The sequence below is a fragment of the Hypomesus transpacificus genome, chromosome 9 (genome assembly GCF_021917145.1).
Source record: "Hypomesus transpacificus isolate Combined female chromosome 9, fHypTra1, whole genome shotgun sequence".
Classification (NCBI taxonomy): domain Eukaryota; kingdom Metazoa; phylum Chordata; class Actinopteri; order Osmeriformes; family Osmeridae; genus Hypomesus; species Hypomesus transpacificus.
Window position 1 is genome coordinate 22,007,580 of NC_061068.1, and position 10,630 is coordinate 22,018,209.

The window sequence follows — 10,630 nt, forward strand, 5'->3', positions numbered from 1 at the left end:
CAGACCCCCCCCCCCCCCCCCCTGCCCCTCCCCCCCCCCTCCCCCACAGCCTCCAATTACTCTGCTGAGTCACTGACAGGCGTTTTTCTTCCACCTTACGTAAGGCAGTTTAGGAGAGAAGTGGGCCTCGGGCCTCTGGCCTCCACTCCTCCACACACCGTGCACCATGCAAATGATTCTGACACGAGCTCTTCCCGCTCCGGCAACGGGCTGCAGCCAGAGCTCCTGTGCCGGGGCTGACACACAGACGCATCGCACTGACACCGTCCTCGCTGCCGGCCACAGAACCAGCCGGCGACTTTACTGATGATCTGCCAATGCGATGGCAGAGTAATCCCTCAAAGACAGAGGCAGAGCCCTCCGGAGGGAGGCGTTATATATTTAGGCTGACCTTTTGCGTCGAAAAAAAAAAACGCTCCGACGCGAAATAAATAGCCTTTATCGATAGGATCAAAATGGCCGAGAAATGTCAGAATATATAACGGTTGCGCGCAAACAAAGTGTTTTTTGTTGTTGCTTCTTTTCATACAGTGGGGGCCTTCTACAAAGACAGTTTGCCTGTATATTCATAGAAGGTTGATATTCCTTTTTGTTCTACACTTCCCCCCATCTCCAGCCGATTTAGATGTAGATAGCTCGAGTTTATCATCCAAACATCAACAAATGGACAAAGCCAGCTGAGGCGGTAGAACTTCAAAGCACACAGATGACAGTCAGCTGCAGGCATCATTATCGTGCCAGGGACACACATTGTGCCTGACTGGCAATCTAATTAAAATACTAGAAATCTTCACACGCTGATTTGACAGCATAGGTGACAAGCATCACCTCGTTGCACTGTCTGCTGCTGCGTTCTCGCCTTCACATGGTCAGAACCAACTCTGTTCATGTTGTACAGCTGTTCTGCTTTGTTTCTGCCTCCCACTGTGGTTGTGTTATAGTCTATTTTCCAGGGGGGATGATGGCTATTACGCAAATGTTGTTTCATCTTGAAAAGGCATAGAAAATCACAGAGTCCGTCAATAGTGAGACTTTTATCCGAACGTAAGATTGGCTCTGCTTGCCACAGGACTAGGACAATGCAGCGTAGCATAAATCATTGTCTTGTTTCCGGCAAGCTTTGCATTCCACACTTTGCTTTTTCAAATATTTGTTTAGCAATAAACAAGGATTATTCCTCCTGGAAGAAAGATGAATGAGCCGACGTAAACAAGCAGCAACATGGCCTTCCTTTCTTCCATGCCTACGCATGGAAGAAAACATACGTTCATTAGCTCTAACCTGAACATCTAGAAGGTTCTGTATTGTACTCTTACCCTGGGACTTCATCACTGCCAGTTTCCTTAAAGAACATAACAGAACCAAGGGAGCAATGTTCCTTTTAGGAACACTGCAGCTATGCTACAATAAGATGCTGTCCTGACAGCAAGTACGATTAAACTGACAAATTTACTACTGAACAGTACAGCATTTACAGTACAGCCAGCAACATAAGCAAATGTTTTAACTTTTATGAGCAGCACCCGTAGAGGAGAGACACTCACAAATCTGGGAATCGTCTATAAAAACTTGCTAAAATTGTTATATTTCTACGTCTGAATGTCATTTCCTGTAAATGGAGACCAGGGAGCACACTGTTGTCCACACGAATGTAATACAATGATGCCAGTGGTTTGGCACTTGTTGATGAAAACAGCAGTGACATGGCCCAGTAGCCTCCCATATTGGGACAGATCTCCAGATCTGCTGCCAGCCCTTGATACCAGCCACCAGCTGGGTAAACAGGATTTTGCAGGATTTCTAAATATTGTGTGCGTGTTTGCGTGTATGTGTGTGTGCACTTTATATGTGTATTTGCGCACGTGTGTGTGCAGGCATGTGCAATATGTATGTATGGGTGTCTATGTGTACACGTTTGGGAGTATGTGTTCTGTTTGGGTGGTTTCCTCCTCCCAGCTACTGATCTGGGGCCAGATCCTGGATGCCAGAGGCAGGAAGCAGGCCCAGTTCAGATCCATGTCAGGCTGCTGGTGACTTCCACACAGCTCAGGGATCAGGGCTATTAGTTCAGTAGCGTTTGTGTTTTACTGCATACCATCCGACATAGGAGAGACAGACATGCTCTAGTCCCTGGCCAATTTGACACCCGAAAAAAAGACGCAAATTCGACAGTACTTCAACTTTAGAGGGGAAAGCACGACAACAATTGTCATCTACGGTACATCCATGATAACATTTGCTTGTGTCTAAGAAATGAATTATCATAATCATAATCATGAAAAGCTTTTTTCAAATCTCAGATTACAGCCTTTTCCTTAACTGGTATGTCACTATATTCTGCACGGTGAGTCACCGGAAGGATTTTCCCCCTGATTTGCTTCCTAAACTGATGATAAGAAGGAATGCTGCGGGTGTGTTACTGTGGTGACAGATAATGCTTAACATTATGACAGCAGACACACAGCTAGCCCAGCGGGAAGTGAGATGGCTAGGGATGGGAGAGAGAGATAGATAGAGACAGAGGGGGAAGACAGAGAGAGAGAGAGAGAGAGAGAGAGAGAGAGATGAGTCAGATAAAGAGAGGGAGGGGAGATACACTGTAGAGAGGAAAGCCGAGATGGAGAGGGAGAAGAGAGAGCGGGGGGGGGGGGGGGGCACAGAGAAAGAGAGAGCTAGGGAGAAGCACACTGGTGCTGGGGAGTAGGAGGACAGAGGGGGGGGGGGGGGGGGCACAGAGAAACCGTCCCCCCCCGCGCGTCGTATCAGAATGCCCCGGGTTGCAAATAGAAACAGACGGCTATAAATAGACTCATTAAAAATTCCCTTTTAATCGTCTCTGCGTGACTATGGAGGCGGCGCTCTCCCATTGATCTCCTCGGCACAGCGTCAGATCCCGCGCACCGTGTCTCCTCGGCCCTCGCCTCGGGGAAGCGTCCTCTCTCGTCATTGGTGGAGGCTGAGCGCAGCTTCGCAGGACGCAGCCCCGCTTGCGTAATCGGGCTTGTGTTCGGCCAGCCGAACAGCGAGCGAGCGAGCCAGCAGCGCTCGACGTCAGGTCCCCACCAGCATCACTCACCAGCTCACACAGGCTCACGTCACGAGCGGGGCTTTCTACCCCCTTTTGGTATTAGCATTAATTTTTATACTTTTTTTTTTTACTTCCTCTTTCCAAAACGACGCTTACTATAGACAGTAGCGGTAAATACGCACATGTTCCAAACCAATTTCTATTTAATCTGCCTATTGATGCCTGCGGAATGTTCGTTTTTGAATGCAAATTACCCAGTGCAAGAATAAACATTTCATATTGCGAACAACATGTTGTTTTTCCCAGCGTTTCTTTTCATTTGAGAAAAAGCATATGGGAATGTTTATCGCAGCTCCTATGAAATATATTGTGCTTTTTAATAGCTTCGGGATATATATTCTGCTCTCATCAATCCTCAAAATCATTGCATATTACAATCATTACTTACTGTACTGTATGGCTATGCCACAGTGGAATAAAACAAGACACTCTTCAAACAATGTTATGTACCAAGCATTATAGCCAGCAATATCATTCGAAAAGCACAATAATTTACAAGGAATGAATTGCGATATACCACATGAGCTACAACGCTAACAATTAGTTATTTTATGACACTTCAAGAACATGAGATTTCAAGGACCGCAAACTGTGCAGTGTATAAACTGTAGCCAACTCCTCTGACTGGCTGGCTTCCCATCCCATATAACCACAACAGAGCAGTTGGCTCAAGTTCACAGAGATGGGTTGGAGGACCAACAGAACAGACACTGTACTATAAAAGGATGGGACGTTTTCTGCATTCCAGTTCATGTCCATCTTCAGCCCAGCCAAACCCCTCAGCCCTCTCCAGTCGGCAGAAGAGAAGAGCCAACAGGGAATGAGGATTGGTCGTCCAGAGTGCTGGTTTGCGCCTCACTATCAAATGAAAAGGGAAGGAATTGAGCAGACCTCATTACTGAGTGGGAGAGTATGTCGGTCTTTAGACTTGAGGGAGTGAAACTACAACCGAATCCCCTCATTGATCTGGCTGTAATAATACCAGGACACTCATCTGCTGATAATGAGAAGATGTAGAGAGAGCTGTGGAACTGGGTGGCAGTATTTAGGAAGGATCAAAGGCCGACATCTCCGACCATTTGAAGCAATTTGAATATTTAAAACCAAACCCGAATCCGAGAACTTTTTGGCTCAATTATATCTATGTGCAATAAGACTGTATGCAAATCGGTCACGTGACTGTCACAGATGCACCAGCCAAAATGGTAATGAACGGTGTACTTAAAACCCAGCAGTTGTCTTTCTTGACAGCTGCGGAGAAATTCTATTCAATGTGAGAGTGAACAGTATTGCATATTTTAGTGGTTGTGCTTTTTTTTTTCCAGAGCTAAAAATGGATTGCTATGGAAACCCCTATACATCCTGCTGGCTGGATTGAAAGACTTGTCAGTAGCCGTGAACCTGACAGCGTGAGGGGCAGCTTAGCTCCGAGAGACAGCTCTACGAGCTTCTGACTACTGGGGGAACGAGCCTGGAATTTGCTAGGGAACGTGAAGGGGAGAGAGAGAGAGGTGACCTTCAGATGTCCTTCGTCAAAACACAATACAACCATCTGGAAGTGCGATGCAACTCTAGGCGTTAAATGACCACAGGTATTCCTGTAACACAGGGTTTATATGTTAGAACAGGTATGGCGGTAAGACGTGGGGTTAACCTAGCCCTGGGGGAAGCTGGGAGGTGACGGAGGGTGCATTGAGTAAGGGTTCTTCCTCTCTACTGGCAGTGTCCTTTGAATATTGAACTCGATGATGGCGTAAACCGTAGCTCCTTCCCTGTACAGTGGACGAGTCACAAACACAGCATTGATTACACCACAGTGGGCTGTCTCCAGAACAAAATGTCAGATTTACAGATTCGCATTTTTCACTCTGCGGCGCCATGTCCAAAACTAGTTTCCATGGAAACAGGGAAGTGATGATACAAAATATTGACGTTGTTTTTTTCCCGAATCAATACTTGCACTGTGGAGCCCACGTCGTTTTCGAAAAAGAGCACAGGATAGGTAGGACATGAAATCCTCCTCGCAACCTGAGAAATACTAATCTCACACTTGATAGGTCACTAATTACAGGAGTTTCTATAATGACTCTCTGTGGCTGCCGAGAAAATGTCTGACTGTCTCCTTGAGAATGTCCTTTGGAAACCATTTCTATTCCTTCTCCGTCTCGGGGTAGTGAGGTGGGGGGAGCTGTCTGCTTGCTGTGGAGGATTATTTAGGACAGCCATTGACAGCTTGAGGTACACTAGTCATCGGGATGCACTAAATCACCCACAATGCATCTTCAGCTAATTCAGTGTGGGGCCATGATCTGTCTCATGGAGCCAGATGTGAAAATCTCCTCTTTGTTCTGCTGACACTGTCAAGAGAAGCCTGGAAGTAGGGAGGGCTGGGGCACAATTACCCCCTTCAACCAGCCAGTCAGCCGGCTCTATAGGAGCGATATGGCCGTCGGGCCCATGCCGGTCACGAGCGCTGCGCCACATCGCGCCGCCCCCCTGCGCCCCCCTGGCTCATCGTTCTCCTGCGAGTGAGTACTGCCACGGTGTAATTGATCCCTGAGGCGGGCAAGGCAGTGCGGGCGAAGACGTCCACCACCACCCACCCCCCCAAAGGCCCCAGCACCGTCCTGGAGGCAATGGGCTGGAAAGTGACACTAAGCGATTTCCGGTGCAATCACCGGGGAAGAGCCTCGCACATGCCCCGCACACCCGAGCCCGCTTTGCCGGGACTGGGTCAGTGGTCGCCATTGGTCAAAACAAATGACAGTTGACACAAATGAATATGGCAGCTTTGCTTTGCGAAGGGGCGAGGTCATGTACAGGAATTGAGGGCTGGGTTACAATCGACTGGTCTTTCTGCTGCCCAGGAAAGAGTGTCTGGAGCGTTCACGTCATTTGGATCCAGAGCAACCCTGGCATGACGTCAAACAAATCGCCCAATCTCCAGCACGTGAGCAGATGATGACGATGACATGGCGACTGCCTGCCAGTGACTCCGGTCCTCCAGCTCCTTTGAGCGAGTGGAGGTGATTGGCACGAAGGTTTCCCACATCAGGAGGTGTCGGCGGCGGCAGCAGCAGGGAGATGAGCAGCGAGACGTCCAGGAGATGTTGGAGTAGGAAGCGGCCCAAGAAAGAGCAAGCATAGCCACCCATGCACGAGCTTGGGGAAGGAGAGAGAGACAGAGAGAGAGACAGAGAGAGAGAGAGAGAGAGAGAGAGAGAGAGAGAGAGAGAGAGAGAGAGAGAGAGAGAGAGAGAGAGAGAGACCAAAAGATACAGTGAGAGAGAAAGAGAGAGAGCAAAAGAGAGAAAGCAAGAGAGAGGTGGGAGAGAGAGAGAGACCAAAAGATACAGTGAGAGAGAAAGAGAGAGAGCAAAAGAGAGAAAGCAAGAGAGAGGTGGGAGAGAGAGAGATAGAGAGAGAGAGATATAGAGAGAGAGAGAGAGAGAGAGAGAGAGAGAGAGAGAGAGACCAAAAGATACAGTGAGAGAGAAAGAGAGAGAGAGGTGGGAGAGAGAGAGAGAGAGAGAGAGAGAGAGAGAGAGAGAGAGAGAGAGAGAGAGAGAGAGAGAGAGAAAGAGAGAGAGAGAGAGGCTGTGTGGGGGTTGATGGATGAGTGGGTGAGCTGCAGTGTTTGCTTTAGGTGCTGTAGTCTGAATCATGTGAGAAATATCTCAGTAAAGGTGAGAAAACGTTGCTCAGAGCGTAGGCTAATGAGCTATTATTCAATAGCTCTACTGTCAAGAGTTGAGGAGTTGAAAGTTCAGGTTGATATAGATATACATTTACTGAGACGTGTTCTGTATATATACGTATATATATACTGTATGTAAGGTAAAAGAAATGACAATATTGTTATGTTACTCAGATGTTAAATATGTATACCATGTAGGATTTGTACGTTATTCTGTACTGTTCTGTATGAGGCCTCCTTTCTTTTCTTGTGAGAATGTAGTTCCTCTTGACAAAAACAAAGGTCAGTGAGGAGAACAGAGTTTTAATGACTCGTTAGACATCCTACATCTGTTTCATTCCTGATGCTTGAAACCCAGTAGTGCTGTTGATGTCCACACTGCAGCTTAATGAGACATCTGTCGTCAGTGTGTGAGTGCTGAGTGTGTGTGTGTGTGTGTGTGTGTGTGTGTGTGGGGGCATGGTTGTCGAGCTGTCAAGTTGAAGTGTCCTCGGAAACTTCAGCCGGTAACCTCAGCCTGGTCAAGCCCTCAGTCAGTCACGCAATTAATCCATCACGCTTTGCAATGAGCAATGAACAAATAATAATTTGTCCTCAAAGTGCTCGCCGTTTTCCTAACTAACCTGTCGTCAGGTCCACTCATGTGAAACCTGGTTGGGCCCCACCGTTGCGAGAGCAAAGGGACGTAGCGGAAGGCTGCTGTGGACCGAAACTCTGTCTCGCGCCGGCTCCCCACCGCCCCCCACGCCGGGTACTGGGAGGAAAGCCAGCGGGCTGAAAGGGAGAGCGAACGTGGCCCTGTGCTGTCGCCCCATATGGATGTCATGATCAGGTTTCCTCGCTTTGCTCTGGACACAATGGAGATGGGCATTTAAATGCAAACTACCCGAGAGGCTCATGAAAGAATCATGACAGGTAAGGGAAATATACATACAGGGTAATGGTCTCCATTGTTTGGCCGCTTGTGTCTGAATGCAGGCCACGAGGTCGGACTTTCACCGGCTTTGAAAGACGCAAGTGCTGGCCTGAAGGGGGTGGGTCCTGGGGACAGGAGCTGTTGTGTTGGACAGGGGTCGTTTTGGTGGACAGTTAGGTAGTTAGGTTGAACAGGGGTAGTCAGCCTGATCCACAGTACTGCTCGAGGTCAATGGGACAACTGCTGAGAAGAGGAAACAGACTTTCGCATATCAGCTATAATGCCATCGCTGTCGAGTCAGGTCAACATAGCCCCTCTCATTTAGCAGTCACCTTCAATTCATCATCGTCGCAAAGACCTCGCTACAATAAACGTTTGATCTTATCTTTCGACGCACTAGATACTGTATAAGCATATGAATATATACAGTGAGGCCAGGCATCGCACTTTTATTTGATGTACTAGGATCCTCCATGGAGAAAGCGGTTTACATGACATTCACACGGACCAGATAAGGCTGCCATAAAGGAAGTCCAGAGCGTATCCCTGGAATCCCTGCTTGTCAGGTGAGTGGGCGGTCACCTGGACACCCTGCAACCACAGGTGCGGTACGGGCACAGGCTGCTACTGCTAATGATGTGTTCGTTCCTGTCTCTACTCACTAACAGGAAGTAACCTGTTGGTCAACCGCAATGCTGATCCAACAACAACAACAACAGGATTTGCACCCTCCTCATCCTCAGCCCCAGTCCCTGCCCCAGCGTTTAAATACTGCCCCTGCCTCTAGATACTGCCCCAGCTTCTATATACTGCCCCAACCCCTATATACTGCCCCAGCCTATATATACTGCCCCTGCCTCTATATACTGCCCCAGCCTCTATATACTGCCCCAGCCTCTATATATTGCCCCAACCCCTATATAGTGCCCCAGTCTCTATATACTGCCCCTGCCCCAGCCTCTATATACTGCCCCAGCCTCTATATACTGCCCCTGCCCCAGCCTCTATATACTGCCCCAGCCTCTATATACTGCCCCTGCCCCAGCCTCTATATACTGCCCCAGCCTCTATATACTGCCCCAGCGTCTATATACTGCCCCAGCCTCTATATACTGCCCCAGTCTTTATATACTGCCCCAGCCTATATATACTGCCCCAGCCTATATATACCGCCCCAGCCTCTATATACTGCCCCAGTCTCTATATACTGCCCCAGCCTATATATACTGCCCCAGTCTTTATATACTGCCCCAGCCTATATATACTGCCCCAGCCTCTATATACTGCCTCAGCCTCTATATACTGCCCCAGTCTCTATATACTGCCCCAGCCTCTATATACTGACCCAGTCTCTATATACTGCCCCAGGCTCTATATACTGCCCCAGCCTCTATATACTGCCCCAGCCTCTATATACTGCCCCAGTCTCTATATACTGCCCCAGCCTCTATATACTTCCTCAGCCTCTATATACTGCCCCAGTCCCACTTCTGCTAGTTGTTTAGACCGGCAGCAGCAGGTACCACGGTGACCGCTGGTGATGAATGGGAACACTGAGGCGAGGAAGAGGATTCAGCCATGCAGTGCAGAGGGGGAATCAGCTGTCAGTCCTCCCAGGGACTGTGCATGCTGCTGTCCAGACTGCTTCCCGGAGCCCCACCACAGCCTCCATGCTCCTCTCAGGGGAGGTGGGGCCAGTCCCACCCCGGGGGAGAGACCCTCCACCATGACTGACAGGGATCCAGTCAGGACGACCGGGGAGAGATGACTGACGGGAACACAAACAGGAAGCAGCACTGTTCGTCAGCCGTATGAGGTCGCCCATTAAGTTGATTAGGTGCCACTTACTAACAAATTGCGAAACGCCTTTATTTTGGCAATTTGTTTTCATAATAATTACTCTATAATTGAGTAGGGACAATAACTCGATAACACGAGGTTCGCTCGCTTTCATGGGTGTGTGTAACCATAAAATCTGAATGATATTGTTTTCTAAGTATTGTTCACTGGGCTGAACTCAACACTTCAATTACAACGACTGTACTTGCGTCCAAGGAACATGTCTCCACCCATCTCTCTTTAGCCGGGCTGTGGACGAGCGTGCGCCCCGTGTTTTCGCATTTCATCTGATCAACCGTTGACCTTCTTCAGCGTTTCATCAATCTGCCACATGACCCAGCAGTGTGTCTGCTCCTATCCACGAGCGCTGAAGCCCAGGTCGCACTGCTGTCTGTGTCAGAGAAGGAACACCGTACCACCCCCCCCCCCCCGCCCCCAGAACCCTCAAGGTCATCTCTGCATGCGAGCGTCATCTTTCTCCGTCGAAAATCGGCCACGTATCCTTTGTAATCTGTCCTCCGAGAGCCTGCCCCCTCCCCCTTGCCCCAGTGCTCCCTTCCCGCTCCTCCTTTTTAAGAATCGCTGGCGGAACGAGGACAGTGTAAGTTGCGAGCGGGAGAAATTGTCCTTATTAGAAGAGATTGTGCTCCATCCGAGCAATTCCTCGTGGGGCTGAGATTAAATAGGATGTGTCAGGGGGGAACGAGAGATGCACGGGCTGAGGACTAGATCAGTGTGAGGGTGTGGGGGGGCGGGGGGCGGGGATTGGAGGGCCAATAAGAGTGAGGGATGGTGTCTATAAGAGGACAATGCTCGACAACACGCGGTGGGGCCTCGCAACAGGAAATGGAGTCAACCGGTGTGTGGGAGCTGTAGCCACACATCCCGCGCTCTTTTGTAGCCACTCTCTACCCCTCTCTTCCTCCTCCCTCCACCTTCCTTCAACTGCCCCCCTCCTCTTCGTAGCTTCTCCGGCTCCATGCACTGCGGACAGCCAAAGAGAAACGCTGTCCTTGACATTGATGTCCAAAAGGATCCAAACGGTTTTGCGACGAAAATGGATCCAAGCATCTAAAAATCACCGGTTCCG